Source organism: Lynx canadensis, chromosome A3 (assembly GCF_007474595.2).
Source record: "Lynx canadensis isolate LIC74 chromosome A3, mLynCan4.pri.v2, whole genome shotgun sequence".
Lineage (NCBI taxonomy): Eukaryota > Metazoa > Chordata > Mammalia > Carnivora > Felidae > Lynx > Lynx canadensis.
The window spans coordinates 117,521,398-117,539,295 of record NC_044305.1 but is presented as its reverse complement, the minus strand read 5'-3'; the positions used below and the strand labels follow the sequence as shown (position 1 = coordinate 117,539,295).

At 42.7% G+C, this 17,898-nt stretch overlaps 1 protein-coding gene and 1 long non-coding RNA gene across 3 annotated transcripts in view; one reads left to right on the top strand and one right to left on the bottom strand.

Annotated features, from left to right (window-relative positions):
• Positions 1–17,898, top strand: part of BABAM2 (BRISC and BRCA1 A complex member 2) — a 397,923-nt gene that overhangs the window by 229,855 nt on the left and 150,170 nt on the right. The gene's annotated exons all lie outside the window — the stretch shown is intronic.
• Positions 10,778–17,124, bottom strand: LOC115510987. The gene is made up of 3 exons (XR_003967916.1): positions 17,050–17,124; positions 11,324–11,377; positions 10,778–10,853 (listed from the first exon to the last, which is right to left on the bottom strand). It is a non-coding gene; the product is annotated as an uncharacterized LOC115510987 (long non-coding RNA).

The following is a 17,898-nucleotide window of genomic DNA, read 5'->3' as shown; positions in this document are numbered from 1 at the left end:
AGGTCACTCACATTCTGAACCTAAGGTCTGGGAGTGGGTTCAGGAACCTGTGCTTTTAGCAAGTACCAGAGGATTCTTATGCTCACGAAATATTTTGGGAGTCACTGGTCATTCTGATGTGATGTGGCTTAGAGTGTTGGACAGAACGGAAATGAAGGACTATGAAGGGCAGACAGAAAGAGCTAAGGGTTTGCCCTGTATGTGCCCATATCTTTGAATACATACTGCTTTTGTTTTAGCTTGACCCTGACTGTTTTAATCTGGACCCATTTAATTGTCAATTAATTTAATCCAGCCTTTCTTTTGCTGGAAATTTGGCTTCCTACACTAGCTTCTCTTCCTGACTTTTATCACTTCTTTTTTTTTTTTAATGTTTATTATTTTTGAGAGTGAGAAAGCACGTGCAGAGTGGGGGAGGGGCAGGGAGAGAGGGGGACAGAGGATCTGAAGTAGGCTCTGTGCTGATAGCAGAGAGCCCGATGTGGGGCTTGAACTCACAAACCATGAGATCATGATCTGAGCAAAAGTCAGATGCTTAACCGACTGAGCCACCCAGGAGCCCCAGGGACTTCCATGACTTCTTAAAAGTTGTGTGTTTCTACCCACTTTTTAATGGTACTTATCTCTCCTAAGGCCCACAGGAGAATGCACCATGACTGAAGCCTGGAAGTGTCACCCTGAGTTTCAGGCATTCTGTCATTCTTTTCTTCTACTTTGCCTTGCTATTTTTAATTTTCTTTTAATTTTTATTTTTTAAAGTTTATTTATCTTGAGAGAGAAAGAGCACACACATGCAAGCTGGGGAGGGGCAGAAAGAGAGGGAGAGAGAGAATCTCAAGCAGGCTCTGCACTGTGAGTGCAGAGCTCGACGTGGGGCTTGATCCCACAAACCAGGAGGTCATGACCTGAGCTGAAATCAAGAGTCAGGCACTTAACTGACTAAGCCACCCAGGCACGCCTGCCTTGCTATTTTTTAAATAACAGCTTTGTTGACATATAATTTATATACCATACAGTTCATCTATTTAAAATAAGCGTTTTTTAGTATATTTACAGAGCTGTGCAACCATCACCGCAATTTTAGAACATTTTTATCACCTAAAAGAAACTCCATACCTGTTAGCAATTGCTCCCCATTTCCCCTAGCCCCCAGCAGCCACCAATCTCCACCAAATCTCTGTAGATTTGCCTCTTCTGGACATTTCATATAAATGGAATCACGTAATATGTGCTGTTTTGTGACTGACTTCTTTCACTTAGCATAATGTCTTCAGGGTTCATCTGTGTTTATCATGTACCAGAACGTCATTCCTCTTTATTGATTAATAACACTCCATTGTATGGACTCATTTTATTTATCCATCCTTCAGTTAATGGGCATTTGGGTTGTATTTACCTTTTGTCTATTATGAGTGATGCTGCTGCAAACATTCGTATTACAAATTTTTGTGTGGACGAATGTTTTTGAACCCCTTGGGAAGAACGTTTACTCAGGTCTTTCCTCCATTTCTTAATTGGGTTATTCTTCTTTTAATTATTGAATTGTAAGAATTCTTTATATTCTGGATACTAGACCCTTATCAGATGTATGATTTACAAATATTTTCTCCCATTCAATGGGTTGTCTTTTCACTTTCCTGTTGGTGTCCTTTGAATTCAGCCACTTGTTGAAGTTCTTTTGGCTGGTATTTTTATCTTCTTCCTACTATAATCGTATTTTATAATTTTCCCATGTGCATATTTTAACCTTTTCTACATTAGATCATTTATTTCCCTGGTTGAAGATCCAAATAGCCATTTCTTCATTTTATAGCATTTAAATATATAAATTATAAACCTAAAATAATGGATATGAGCTTCATATCCAGAATAAGAAACTTAATAAGAAGATGGGGAAAAAAATCTTATAGAAAAATGGGCAAAAAGCATGAACAGTTACTTCACAGACAAGGAAACATGACTAATAAAATATGAACAGATATCTCATCAGTAGGCCACTGTAGATTGTTAAATGGCTGGAACTATTGAGTGACTCTGGACTTTGCTCAGCCTCTGAGATCTTAAGGCTGAATTGGGCTTTTGGTCAGAATTAAAGGCCTGGAAACTTTTCAACACTTTAGTGAAGGCATCCTGATCCTGGTTTGGAACCTAATCTTAGGAACTCTTAACATGGATTAAATTCCTAGCATTTCGAGGAATTTTAAGAAAAGCCAATATAGGTATTTAAATTCAGTTTTAAAGGTGTTCAGGACCTCCCTGGAGGGAGTTCTAGGATTAAGGAAGCCTTCCCATTTTAGCAGATTGTCTTGGACTTGAAATTGGACCAGCAGCAGAATATAGTAACATCTGGAGGGTCTGCTCATCCCAGACCTAAACATCTTGATCATTTCTGGAGATCTGAAAGGAGGGATTTTGCATTTAATGACTGTCCTTTACATTGTCACTAACTGCTCCTTTGCAAGATAACTAGAAAGTCTCAGTCAGCTGCAGGGTGAAAAGAAGACCTATGTAGACCTTACCCTTGGGACACAGGGTTCTGCAGATTTACCCTACAGAGCTGAGCCCGCCTGGAGCCTCTGCTCCCACCTGTTTTTTGGAGGATTGTCCTTTCTTAGAAATAAAGTTGCTTTCTTTTTCATTTTAACAAACCATTTAAAAATTTTCTTTCATGTCATTTGCTTAAGTTCCCATCTTTGTGATACAACATCCTCATTAAACAGATTAAGAACTTTAAAAATATTATTTTGTTTGCCCGCTCCCTTTTTATTTTTTGTTTTTAAAGAATAAAGACAAGTGGCAGTGCATTAAAAACTGATCATTTTTCCCATTAGGGAATTCTTTTGGTAATAGGACGTATTTTCCAACATAGATTAAACTCCTTTTGTTGTGTGGTGCTGTCCTGTGCAGCGTAGGCCATTTAATGTTCTTGGTCCCTACGTCCTGCATGAATAACCCCCTCAGTAATGGAGGCCACTTAACACGTTCCCATACATTTCCAAATACCCCCTGAAGGGGTGCTGTCACCCTAGTTGAGAAATAAAATAATAGCTTTTTTCCCTCTGAGTGCCAGATGATAAACTGAACACCTCAATAGCTTGTTTATTTGAGAATCGTATTCCTGTTCTTAGAAGAGATTTCTAGGAATCCCAGAAGTACTTTGCTCTTATTCTGTAGTTGTCTGGCCTGTTGGTTTCAGATCAGGATCTCATTCCTTGGAGCCCAGTTCACTGCAGAAAATGTCACATGGCTCGAGCTGGCTCTTCATGCCCTGGCCCTTCCTCAGTAGAGTGCCCTTCGGATCTGGCTGCATAGACACACCTGCTTTGGTACCGCAATCAGGTTGTCGGGGCTGTTCTCTAAGCTTACTAAGTTTTCCAAGTGTGGGCAGTACCCCCCTACTAATCAGTTACATTTCAAATTGTATGTGTATGTTGATCATTTAGACTCCGGAATGTGTTTTGCCATGGAAACCATTCAGTACATAGTTAGGTTACCAAGGAAACTGGAGGTACCAAAGGAGTCCTTCAAGCCATAGTGCCTGCCATGTATATCACCACATTTTTTTTTTTTTTAATTTTTCAACGTTTATTTATTTTTGGGACAGAGAGAGACAGAGCATGAACGGGGGAGGGGCAGAGAGAGAGGGAGACACAGCATCGGAAACAGGCTCCAGGCTCTGAGCCATCAGCCCAGAGCCCGACGCGGGGCTCGAACTCACGGACCGCGAGATCGTGACCTGGCTGAAGTCGGACGCTCAACCGACTGCGCCACCCAGGCGCCCCTATCACCACATTTTGAGGGACAGAACCCAGCCCCTTTGCTTTCTCTTCATTGGCTGTCAGTTGTCCAGCTTCCTTGTTGGGGGATGGCAGGGAGCCAGCAGCGATCCAGCCATGGCCGATTGGGCAGGCTTGGTTCACCCAACAGAAGTCCATAGAGCAAGAGGTCCCCAAAGCCCAGCCATATCTTCTTTCTGTAAAGTGTAAGTGCAGAGCAAACAGCACCTGAGCTGTCCCTTGGTTCTGGCTTTCATCTGGAACAGTGCTAAGCAGTTTTCCCTCATTGCTTATGAAACCCACTCCACGTCCCAGAGCCAGGAGAGCTGGAGCCAGAGTGAGCACAGAGTGGGTGGCGTACTTTGCTTTTCTTCCTTATGTTTTCCGGTGCCCTTGCAATACACAGTTGTCTCTATGAGTCGCCTGTGTGGACCCTGTGTCACCCAGAGAAGGCCAGCCAGCCTAAACCGGATAGGAGGCCTTTCCACAAATGCTTATTACCCCACGATCTAGGTTCTTGAGGATTAATTGTAAAGCATTTCCCTGTTATATGTCACTTATTATAGTAAAGATAGGAATTGAGAGAACAGTAGGCCCATTGTACTGTTCTAAAGACAGGAATGGGAACAGCATTATTGCTGCTGTGTTCTTACTGTCTTTGTTGAAATGAGGGTGAGTGTAACCTAAATGTTAATCGAGCCTGTTTCTCACCTGGCCTGTCCCCTGGCTTGGTGGGTTACCATCGGCCTGCCAAGCACTGGATACGTGGCACTCAGCCTTTCGGTGTTACTTCCTTGGAATTTTCACCCAGTACCCTCCAGGTCAGGGTGATGGCTTCCAGCTCCTGTCTGGTCCTCACCCTTCGGGGGCATCCTTATTTTCATCTTTCCTTGCCCATCTCTGGGTGCTGGTTAGTGGCAGTCATTTAACTTCCATGCCTTTTGCACTTCCTACTTTAGAAGCGTGCCCTCCACTCTTACTTTTGCAAGCTGCGGAGCGCTGGTAACGTCACTCCTGTTTTCCAGGGTTAAAGTCAACACTCCGGTACCTTACACGCCCTGCCCAGCTCTGGCAGCCCTCCCGGCTGGTCTGCAGCCCGAGCGCAGCCCTGCGCCTGATCTTTGCGTGGCACCTCACTGCACGCCGCGCCCTGGCTGCCTCCTTTAGCTCTGCTTGTTCTTTGCTGGTGGCTCTCTTCAGACGTCTTTCCCCCCAGTGTGAGCCATCTCTAGCAGAGACCTAAGCTCCCCGCTCTGGCTGTTCCAGTCAGTGTTCCTTGGCACTTGGGCCCTAGTCTGCCTCGTACTTCAGCAAATTGGCACCTTAGGACAAGCTCCTGCTGTAGCATATTTATTAGTGAATCGGCACCTTTGCATATTTTATAAAGTGAATTAATGCCTTCAGGTGTTCATCTTGGTGTTTAATAATCGTACTTTGTTTTATATAGTGTCTTTTCATCAGAAGCCTGTATTATCTTCTATTATAAGGAAGTTAACTAGTTAAATTGCTTGTCTAAAATCTTAACGGTAACAGCAGAAAAGGGAAGAAGGCAACTAATTTCTTTGAGAAGCTCATGTGAACTAGACACTGTACTAGGGGCTTTAAATATATGATCTCATTTCATCCTGGCTGTGAGGCAGGTAGTGTGTTTTGCAGGTGAAGAAACCATAGTTCAGACAAGCGGAGTGACTTACACTGCAAATAAAAAGCAGAGGGAATATTAAAATCTGGCCTTCTCTGGTTGCAAGGCTTGTATTCCATCTGCTTGGCCACACACCTTCCCTTGGGCAAAGAGCACCGTTTGCGAGCCTTATAGTAACAGAGGCGCGCCTTGGACATACGGTGATACGGTGGCAGGGAGAAGCTGAGCTACAGGCCTTTCCTGACCACCGCCAGAAAGGAGCCAACTCCCTCCTTCCTCTTTCCTCTAAAGATCATGGGTCTGTTGACAGATGCTCTCATATAAGTTTGAACTTGTAACTTAGTTGAATAAGGTAAACCAACCAAGGGCAATCTGTAAGTATTTGAGTGGTGGTTAAGGGAGCGCCCTTCATAGACATCACCCATGCTGAGCAGCTAGAAGTTGCTTGGAGAGGCAGTGAGATCCGGGAAGGAGGAGCAGCTGGAAGCAGGGGGTGGGGGTGGGGTGGGGTGGGTGCTGTGTTCTGGCCCCGCTTTTCTGCCTCTAACACTAGCTGTGTGACCTCCCTGGGTTCCAGTTCCTTCACCTGTAAAACAGGGGGACTGAGCACCCAGCAACTGCAGCGTTACCCTCATCCATGGAAAATTCTTTGTCACGTTAGTAGGAAAACCAGCCTTAGGAAACAAGACCGTGAGAATGATGGCAAACTCAGACTGCTCGGTGTCTTTGCCAATTACAGCTCCTGAAAGGGCACCGAGTGTGAATGACTTCTAGAGGTTTGAGTCTTTTAGGGGAAATAGAGGCTGTAGAAGGTAGTGTTGTAATCAGATCGGTGAGTAGGATAGTTATTGATCAGTGAGTGAATGAGTGGTGAATAGTGTTGAAGGTATTTAAAGGTACCTCAGATTTTTTGGTTTTATTGTTGCCTGCATGCTTCAGGCAGATTGGCTGCTTTTGAGGCAATGGCGAACGTTTCCATCATACAGACTTTGCTGTGATAGTACTTAAATAGTGAGCTCAAGCTAATAACTATATTTATATAATAAAATGAGAAAAACCGTAGTTTAGAGCAAGATAGTTTAAAATACTTTGGTGCAATTTTGTCCCTTCCTTAATACACTAAAATTCTAAACATTTGCTACTTCATCTACCTCTGGATCTCCCCAGGTAGAGTATTCAATTTAAATCTTTTCTTGGAGAGAGCTTCCAGGTCTTTCTCGGGACACCAGTCCCATTTTCGGTGTCAGTGGTTTTCACACAGTTTTCTCCCTTCTCATGAGCGCTGAACACCTCAAGAGAGGGGGCAGGTTTGTGCGGTGTGACGACCAGATTATTTGCACAGCCTGTAAATAAGCGATAAACCTAATCCTTCCAGGGGCTGTTTCTATTTTAAAAGAATGATTTTAGAAGGAGTAACCCAAATGAATCTATCATGCTAGAACATATAAGAGCTTTCTGAGTAGGTGTGTTTTCCTGAAGCATTTTCGCTGTAACATACTGCCCGTGGCATCACTCCTCTGTGTGCTCAGAAGACCCACACTTACGTACAGCAACTCGCCTCTTAAAGGATTTAAACTTTTGCTTTCAACAATTTAGATTGAAGATCCACGGGCCCCTAGGGTTTTGACTCCAGCCCCTTTGCCCTGGCATCAAGTCACGTGCATAGGGCTTTGGGACTTTCTTGCCATGTTTTAAGTGCCTCTGAGTGGACCTTTCAGGAACCCCACCGTATACTGGGCAGCTTCCCAGCTCTGGCCAGTGGCCTTAATACCAGCTTCGATTTCTCTTGAGGCCAGCCCTTGCCCAGGGAAGAGCTCCCTCAACTTTAGGGGATCTTCCCCCTTCCCAGTGTCTAGCTTGAGCCTTTTTGTTTGGGGCAAGAGGTGGGAAATTGCAGGAGCTGGGTGGTAAGGAGGAACGGGGAGGCTTTACCTGCTTCACAATGAAGGTGTCTGGAGTGAGTGGCTGGGAAGGCAGGAGTGGGGGCGGGGCAACAGCAGCTGGAGAGAACCGACAATTGGAGAGAGCCCAGGGTGAATGAAGCTGGTCCCCCAGTCTGAAGTCATGCTGTTACACCAACAGAAATATCAGTATTTTGGGTTGTGAAAATAGTATGATACCAGAATGCCAAAAACCAGTATTATAATCATTAGTAAGTTTCTCTTGCTAGGGTGAGGAAGGGGTGTGATTCGAGCTGCCTTAGACAGTCACCAGCTACTAGTTACTGAGCCCTAATTACAGATCCAGTTGATTTGGCTGGTGGCTATTCCAGGAGTTTAGCATAAAGTTTATGCATTATCTTTGCTGATAGTTCAGTCTGTAATTTAGTAGGGGGGTGGGGTGTATAGATAGTTCTGTTGTTCTGCGAAGCCATTCTTTGCTTCATTCAGCTACATCTCTTCTACCCCTACTTGTCTTTGTAATAAAAGCTTCCAGGAATCACTTGAGCAGTTTTGTGTGTTATTCTTAGTGGGTAACACTGTGAAACATTAACACCTCATAACATTTCACTGGGAGTTGTTTTTTTTTTTTTTTTCTCCCCCATGACTTTAGCATTTAAGAATGTAAAGACACATTAGGATTTTGGATCCTGTTTCTTGGATGCTCCTCCTTACAGAGGCTTATTCACAAATGGCTTTTTTCCCCCCTCATGGTTTTCTTTTAATGGGCATTAAACTGGTCCATTGTTAGTCACACCTGTTCCCTAAGCTGCTGGTTGGTGGTTTTGAAAATACAAAGTGTATAACAATCACTTTTGCTATCTAAAAGGTTTTTTTTTTTTTTTTTTTCTGTTCCTTTACACGTGGATTTCTTGATACTGCATTTTTGGAACAGTTTCTCAATTCAGCTTTTTTATTCAAGACTTCAGAGTGAGTGGAATAAATCTTAGCCACTTAAATTGCTGTTTAATTGAAACTGTGTTAAAAAATTGATTGATAGGTTCCACTCTGTGCTGCCATCTTTGAGACTTCTATCTAAATCTTTGTTGAATGTGTTGAATCAGAATTTTGTTGTTTTATCAGATGCCTTTCTGGAACCCCAAAGCAGTGCTTCTCAAGTGTGTGGTCAGCAGACCACCTGCACCAGCCTTGGAACTTGTTAGCAGTGTAGATTCCTTGAACCCATTCCAGACCTACCAAGTCAGAATCCTCAGGCTGAGAAACCTGCATTTTTATGAACTTTATAGGTGGCTATGTGCACACAAAGTTGGAGAACTTCTGCCTTGAAGTTGGCTCAGCACTCACTTATTTGGGATGTACTACCTAAATTTCTTCAAGACATACACGATTGGGTTTTGGTTTTTGTACAGTCTCGCTTTGGTTTGAATTCTATGAAGAACAGTCTGAGGAAGGAGTAGGGTCATCCTTTCCCTGGTATTCAGTAGAGTTGCAGAGATTAGGTTCCAACACTATTGTCAATGCCCAAGTTCAGCTGGACCCTCTTAGACCTATTGTGTGCGGTTTGGAGGTACACAAGAGCAATGGACCTACACGTGATGCTTGGACATCACCTGCCTGGGCCATAGAGGACTACTTAGTACGTTAGATATTAGACTGTAGCTAATCTAAGTTCTGGAGCCTTATAATAATAGTAATTCACATAATGACCCTTTGTATTTCTCTAGTGCCTTTAAGCTGAAGGCCTTAAAGTGCCATATTAAACACAGTGTACAGCCTGCAACTGAATACGGAAGTTCTGCTTAGACACTTGGATAATGGCACGGCCGACTTGGAGAAATGGGAATGTTTCAAAGGAAACATTTGTGCTTTTCATGGGAGGTGAGGTGGTGGTAGTGGTAGGGTGGTAGCTATTTTGACATTCCAGGCTCTATCCTGGGTGAAAATAACCATTTTTGGTTACTTTAATTAGTGCCTCTAATAATAAGAGGTGTTGAGCTAGAAAACACCATCATTTTTCTTATTAGCATTTCTGTGCATATTCCTTCTAGCTCCTTCATCTGCCTTTCCTTTCCTTGGCCCTCTTGGTTTTTTAATCATTTGTAAGGTCAGAGAATGTTAAAACAACAACAACAATAACCACCACCGTACAGCCTTCTAGAGGGGACATTAAAGATCTTATCATCAGACCCCTTTATTTTACAGGGCAAGCTAATTAAGACTGGAAAAAATGAAGTGAAAGACTCACCCAAAATGGCCCAGAAAGTGTGGGTAGGAAGATGTGAGCATTTAAGTTCTACTCTCTTAGCAAATTAAAGTTGTGCAATACAGTGTTAACATCTATGCAGCACCGTGGTTTTCATTAGATCCTCAGACCTTACTTATCCTTCAGCGTGAGTCTGGGCCCTTTTACCAGTCTCTCCATATTTCCTCTACCTCTCAGCCCCTGGCACCTTTTTTGGTCTGCTTTCAGAGTTCTTACAAACATTTGTGTGTTTATTTGTGTGTCTTTTCTCAACCGAGCTGGAGTATATATTAAATGAATACAGTTTAAAGTTGAGACTCGGTTTGGGCCTTTTAGAGACCCTGTTTCATTGTTACCATTTTGTCTTTCCATTTTTCTTTCTTTTGTATTCTTTTTTTTTAAAAAAAAAAGTTTATTCATTTTGAGAGTGAGAGAGAGACAGCAGGCACTCACAAGTGGGGAAGGGGCAGAGAGAGAGAGAGAGGGAGAGAGAGAGAGTCTGAAGCAGGATCCACGCTGGTAGCACAGAGCCCAGTGTGGGGCTGGATCTCATGAGCTGTGAGATCATGACCTGAGCCCGAATTGAGAGTCGGATGCTTACCCAGACTGAGCCACCCATGTGCCCCTATATTCTTTTTTTTTAACCTCCACTTTTGACCCTAGGTATTTCCTTGCTATTACTGCCTTTTAATTTGGCTTACATTTGCTCTTTCTGTATGCTTCCTAATCCTTCTTCTCTCCTTCTGCTTTTCATAAGCTAATCCTGTTGGAACCTAGTAATTAAGTATCCCTGAAAAATAAAATTGAATAAGTTTTTAAAAATCCTAAAGATCACCATTTTAGAAAAGGCAGACTTAATTAGAAGATAAAGAAAAAGAAACTGGTAGACTTCTGGAATATTTGAAATTTTTTTTTATACGGACTCCAACAGCTCTATGGAAATAGAGAATTCTTTTTTTTTTTTTTTTTTTTTTAAATTTTTTTTTTTTAACGTTTATTTATTTTTGAGACAGAGAGAGACAGAGCATGAACGGGGGAGGGGCAGAGAGAGAGGGAGACACAGAATCTGAAACAGGCTCCAGGCTCTGAGCCATCAGCACAGAGCCTGATGCGGGGCTCGAACTCACGGACCGCGAGATCGTGACCTGAGCCGAAGTCGGCCACTTAACCAACTGAGCCACCCAGGCGCCCCGAGAATTCTTTATTATCACAATCTTCAGCCTCCATTTGCTCAGCCTTAAGTGCATGCATAACCAGCACTGTTCTTATCGGTGGTTTGTGGTGACCTTTGCCTTACAAATAAAATGAAAAACAGTTTTTAAGATAACAGATTAAGAATTCGAGGATGGAAAATTTAATCATTTCTTCATCAAACAATTAATTAATAGAAAGGGATCATCTCCTTATAGATTACACTGTATCTTAATTCTTAATGCAGGCTGATGAGAATCCTGGTGGTTTATGCGACACTGTTCTTCATAGTAAGATGACTGAGGTAAAGGTACATGTGACAGTGCTGGGGAAGCACTGGAAGATGGAAGGGGCTATACAAAGCCTTGTGATTTCTTATTCAAAACAGCTCAGTTCTGTAAATATTTACCGGGAATCTAGAAACAACCATTTGTGTACTAAAGGCCAGGTGCTGGAGGTACTGAGCTATAGAGAGAAAGTTCGACACAGTAGGGGAACATAGCATATTCATTTCTCTGGGGAAGAAAAGTAGAGTGACAGAAACACTAACCATGTAGTTCCCCATACTAACCACCAGATGGGGCTGTCAGCCATAGGCAGCTCAGTTGCTCTTCCAGTGGGCTTCCTGTTGGATAATAGAGGAAGGAAGAAGTAGGAAACTGGTTGTTGGATATGTGGGTAATTCATAACATGAGGCACCTGTATGGCTGGCAAAATATTTATTGTTTTTACCCTTCTATCTGAGAAGAAAATTAGAGTAATCAGATTAGATTTGTTTATGAAATAATGCTAGTTACTTTTCTGATATTTACAAATTTAGTTCTGGCGCAAATACAGATACGTTTTTCTGAGTATATGTATCCAGAGTTAAGAGAGCACGAGAAAAGTTATTTTCTATCTTCTCTGCCTGTAATCTTGCCTTTCTAGTTAAGACCTATTCCTTTAAGGCTCAGCTCAAATGTCCTCTCTTCTCCAAAACCTTTCTTGGCAACTTTTTACCAAAAAGAGTAAAGAATGCTCCCTTTTGTACTCCTACATGGCTGTTTTGCTTTATAACAGTTCTTATCTCATTGAATTATTTTTTTAATGATATTATCTTTGCCACTAATTAGGAGAGTCCTGAGACCATTTATTATTTCTATTTCTATATCCACTGCTGAGTACAAACCTGAGTGCAAAACCTGGCAGGTAGTAGTCACAGAATAACCGGGTTTTAAATATTTGTAAACTATAGTTATTACAGACCATTTAAAGAATATTAAGCTATTAATTGTTACTGAGAAGTCTTCCCCAGGATTATAAATAGGCTGTCAGGAGTCAGCTTACAAAATAATTGATTTTAGAAGACTTTTAGAAAGAAGCATTTATCTTAAGAGGGAAAGGGTTAGAGGATTAATTCTAAGGACCATGCAATACAAAAGGCTAAAAGCAGACTTTTGGGTCTGCTCCTCATGCAGCAGATGTATGGAATTTTAAGACTTATTTGGAATTTTAATTTTGTGGCTTATTTGGAATGCATTTTCTTATTACCTTAATTGAAAAAAAAAATAGGTCTTTTCCTTAAATGAGTTTAAGTAGTTCAGGGACATCTTTGAGTGATAGGCCAAATTTGATTCTATATTATAAATTTTTAAGAGGAACTTAATGGGAAAATGTGATTCACTCCAATCAATTCAATTGATACAAATCTGTTTCACAGCCGACTCTTCTTTAAAGTGAACTATGTATTTCTCTTTAGAAAACAAACATATTGGCCTATAATTTTTAGAACTCTGTGAGAATGAAAATAGCTCTTTAACTTAAAGAAAACTGTAAGATTTTTCCTTATAAAAATAACATCCCAATTATTTCCCTGTGTATGGAAAATTTCCATTTCTCTAATCTCGCCTGGAAAAGTTTCTCCAGGGCAATTTAGAAAACTAAAGAAAAAAGTATTTCATCATCTTCAGCAAACATTTATCAAGTGCCTGCTATGGGAAAGTCATATTACCAGTTCCTTGGAAAAACCCCACTTATCCAAAGGTGAGACTCCTGGCAACTCCCTGGAAAAGAGCCTTGATCCCTGAGCTCAGAGAAGGGGAGTCTGAGCATCTAGAGAACCTAGCTGAAAAATACACACAGCTGTTTTGTTTTGTACTGACCTGGAAACTTGGTTAATCTATTTTGAAACCCATAGTATATACGAAACAGCCGCTCAGAAGGTAGGTAGGCTGCTATGGGTAGATATGCTGTGATAACAGCAAAAAGGACGGCTATACGAAGCAAAAACAAGCAAACAAACAAACAAACAAAAAACAAAACAAAAAACCCAGAATACAATATGGTAGCTGACAATATGGTTAACTATATGGTAGCCTCAGCAGTGGCTCCACACCATCAATAGAGTTTGTACTAAAATTCCTGAATTCTGTTAAGCAAATTATTTAAGGATGTGGGTTGTGGGACCAGACAGGCCTGGGTTCTAGTCTCAGATACACTACCTATTGATGACACAATCATGAGTAATTTACCCACCATTTGAACCAAGCTTTTCTTCTGTGTCAAAAATACCACAAAACCAATTAACAAACAAACCAGAACGATATCTATTACACATGTAACAAAAGCTAACATTTTTGTGTGTGTAATAATTGGTCAGAAGAACACTCTATCCTTTTGAAAAAGGATACAGAATAATGCCATTTCGTTTACAAAAGAAGAAATAAAGCAACTAATGAATATGGAACATTCACCCTCATCCAATGACCCAAGAATGCAAAATGTAAAGGACACAATACTTGCATCAGGTTTAAATCAGCAGGACAGTAAAACTATACATTAGCCCTAAATGAAGAAGCTTAGTTAGGAAGAAAAGACAGAGATCCAAAGGAAAAACAAAAATGGCTGCTTGTATAACAGGAAAGTTAACCAATGCTGACATACACACTATTCTCCAAATAAGGTAGCTCCTGCTTTATGGCTCACAGTGGCCCTAAAGCTGTATCCGTAGCAAAGATGGTTCCCGGTAAGGGACTCCCGTCACTGTTCTGGATCTCTGTGTTTGACCCCCATTAAAGCTTCCAGGAGCAGTCCTCTCTCAGGACTGACAATCTTCACACTCAGATTTGTATTCTCCATTTCTTGGACCTTTTTGTTCTATCTCCATTATTCAGAAGCCAAATTCTTACTCCTTCAACCTTATCAAAAGGCAGTATAACATGGCTTGAGACTTTCACCTCACATCTTGATTCTACTTGCCTAATGCAGCTTTTGCCTGCGTTACTCTTGCCGCATGATTTATACTTTGAATTTTTACATAGGGATCGTGGGAGGTTTTTTAAATGGAAAAAAAAAACGAAAGTTGGCAGAGTAGGACACTTTTGTTTATTTTCATTAATGCCTTTGTCATTTCTTGCTCTGTTTCAAGTTATCACCTGTGGCTTAAGCTGTCTGGCAGACTCAGTTCTGTTTTAGTTCATGCCTGGAAATCACACAGGTTTGGAAAGCAATTTGTGGAGCTTTCGAATCATCAGTAAGATTCTCTCTTCACTTGAATGGCTGGAGGAGAAAGCATTTGACCTGAAATTCCTATATTCCGAGGGAATTGATCTGTGTCTGAGCATTTCAGGAGTTTGTTATGAAAAAACGTAAAGTAGAATTCTTCATTCATTCAACCAACATTTTTTGAGTGCCCGTGACATGCCAGGCACTCTCCTAACACTGTTTGGGTGGAGGTAGGGAGCCGTGGAATAAGGATAAAGACGTCCAACCCTCAAGAAGAATGCAGTCTACTGGTAGAGACAAGCACAGGAGTTACTAGCTGGAACAGTGGTGAATTCTATGCTGGAGGTGTGCCCACAGAACCAGAGGAACCCAGCTGACAGTGCTACTAAAGGGTCTAAGGACTCATACAAGGGGTATTGAAGGAAGAGTAACGTTTTTCCAGGAGGTCAAGGAGAGGACAGGCATTCCAGGCAGAAAGGACCTGTTGAACTAGGCCCAGAGGGAAGCGTGTGCCCACCGTTTGTGGATGTGGTGATGGGAGCAGCGTGGATGTTTAATCATGAGTGATCCTGGCTGTAGTTCAGTCACGTGCTGGAATTTAGTTCGGTAAAAGGTAATGATCCGGAAGGATTTCGTATCATCCAGAAAAACAAAACCCAAACAGAAAGTTGTTGGGTTTTCGTATGCTCTTTGTTGCTGGATCCTGTGCACAGAGCTTACCGTGTGTTTAGACGACAGTGGCTGCCCCTCTGGGTCCCTCAGCTCCCCCTAGCCAGCTTTGTTCATGTCAACCTTCACGTGTTATATCGAGAACATTTCCCTGTTCCCTCAGCCACCGTGCTGGGCTGCAGAGGCAGCGATTTAAAGGAGCCCGTACCTGTGCACCTCTGCGTGATTACCACCCGCACACAGTCACACAAATGTGCTCTTTTGCCTTTCCTTCCATTATTCCTAATAAAAAGTTGAGCCCTGCAAGTCACTCTCTAAGTATTTGATGGCTTTGGGGGCACAAGCACTAGCATGTAGCGCAAGCAAATATTACATGCACATTTATCAAGAGAACTGAATTAAGTGAATGTGGAAAGGGACACAATAAATTGCTTTCTTAAAAAAAAAATGTAGGTAGGTGGGACCTCCTGTGCAACAGTGTGGGCAAGTGAGCAAAGGCTGTGATTCGGTGGGTGTTAGAAAGTGACAGTGGTGAATCAGGGAGTTTGGAAAGTGGAGAGACTTGTGGTCTGAGCGTGTCAGAATTGGGCACATGAAAGATCTCTACCGTCCATGTTTTGTTTTGTTTTGTTTTTTTAATGTAATGTTACTTAGTCAAAGTTTTGGAGACTACTACAAAGTTAAAATTATTAGAGTGGTTCTCTTTGAATTTGTTAATGGTGGTTTATAATCATGATGATCCCCAATTTTCCAGTTGTGAAGAGCCAGAGCCAGCTTTCCAACAGATTCCCATTAGAGGGAAGGCTCATAACTGAGGAATTGTTTCAACCGTCTGGACATCGTCAGGGAATCATGGGTAGGCAGTTTCCTTTTCAAGTGGCTTATAAAGCATTTGAAAAATGCCGTTATGGGGCAGAGAGCACACATCCAACCGTTGTCCTTTTTTGGGGAGGGACACTAGTTGGCACATTCTTATTTTAAATCGCCTGACCCCCAGGGCTTCTGTATGTCCCCTCGGGGGCTTGGGATGGCTCCCGGGATCTGGGCTGCTGCTGGAGGAAGCCAGTAATCTTATCAGGGCCTGGAGGTTTAGAGTGACTCTAGAGCTTGGGCATGAGGATGGGGACCAGATTGGGCTGGGGACCGGTGGAAAGCAGAAATTACATGTAGATCAGATAAGGATGGACCATTTATTTTCTCATTCTCAGGGAGTTTCTGGTTTGGGCCAACCTCCCAAAGTGTCTCAGAGGGCCCTTCCTTTTCTTTTCTGCTTTTCTTTAAATCTTATTTATTTATTTTTGGGCCGGGGGAGAGAGAAGGAGAGAGAGAAAGCATGAGTGAGGGGAAGAGCAGAAAGCGGGGGGTAGGGGAGGGGAGGGGGTGGTGGGGAGAGAATCCCAAGCAGGCTCCACATTGCCAGCGCACAGCCTGATGCGAGGCTCGAACTCACGAATCTGGAGTTCATGACCTGAGCCAAAACCAAGAGTCGGACGCTTAACTGACTCAGGCGCCCCAGGCCTTCTTCCTTTAACTCTGGAACTACTTGGCACCCAAACTCTCCTACTTTTCAAGCAAGGCTTAGCCAGAGCTCTGCAGCAGACCTGCCCAGGATCTTATCCTGAAGCCCCATGAGCAGTGCTGAGCCCTGCATTCAGAGTATAAAAGGGAACACAAGTGGGGTGTGTCCTTTTTGGCACTGCTCCCCCTCCAGTTTGCTCTTTTGCGGTCAGAGAACCTTGCACAGCAGTTACACAATGTCAGGCTGGCACAGCTGCGGCTAATTTAACCACGCATCCGTTGAGTGGGGTACTCTTTCCATTTTGCAGTTGGGGTAAACTGAGGGACGAGATCTTTAATTATTTGATTTAAAGCTAGAGATAGACTCCGGTGGAACCAGGACTGCACATTTGGACGTCCTTCCTTTGCTTTCAACTTCAAGCATAGTTCACTAGATCATTCCGTTTCCTGTACCCTTGATTAGCGTAAATGTAAATTTTAGCTCTTGCGACCATCTCTTCAGGCCAATTACCAATTCCTAAAATGAGTACCAATTCAACTGAGGCCTTTTGAACTTACGGTCAAGTGCCTAGGAGTTGCAGTTGTTTAAAGATAAATTATTTAGAAATGTGAAACGTCATACTTTACCTTTTTTCACGCTCCGTCCGGGAGGTGTTTAGGCCCTGATGAAGAAAGTCCCATCTTTGGGCTGTGAGGGCAGGAGTCACACCTGGCGGGTAAAGATAAAGGGCACAGGAGACTGACTCCACTCTGCAGAAGGACGCACGTGAGAAACGGGAACTTGCATAATGGTTCAAGGATAGGCCTCAGAGCCTGACAGAACCGGCTTTGAATCCCGCCCACCACACTTTTTAGCTGGGTCATACCGGACACGCTCCTCAAGTTCTCTGTGTGTCAGTTTGTCCCCCGTGAACTGGGCCTGAGGACAGTTGGGAGGGTTCAGTGAGTTACTGCTCGTGAAGCCCTGCACGGTGGCCGGCAGGCACTGCTGCACGTGGGACGCACCCAGGGATCGAGCACTCTGCCCGGTGTGGCCTCCTCAGGGCCCAGCTGCTCACCAGGTGCTGGTACGCACACTCCTCATTTTATTTTCCCCACCAGCCAGCCAGGTAATTCTTTTCCTTTCACGGCTAGAACAGTGGTAGTCAAACATGTGATTTTTAAGCATCTTGACTGAATATGACACTGCATTGGTGACATTTTGATAGCTGTCATTGCATGGTTTAGTTCCAGCATCTTTCAGCACATTCAGAAGCATCAACCTTTACATGTTGGGGCTTCTCCAGCAGCAATTATAGCCACAAATGAAGAAAAGCTATACATGTTCCCATCAAATATCATTGAGATTTGTGTCACAGGCCTCTAGTGACAAAGACTTATTTAGCTGCTAGATGTCAGCTCTTTTTTCCTCCAGATAAAATTAAACTGTGGGGTAACCATTCAATCCATGAGAATAAATTGGCTTTTCAATCACAG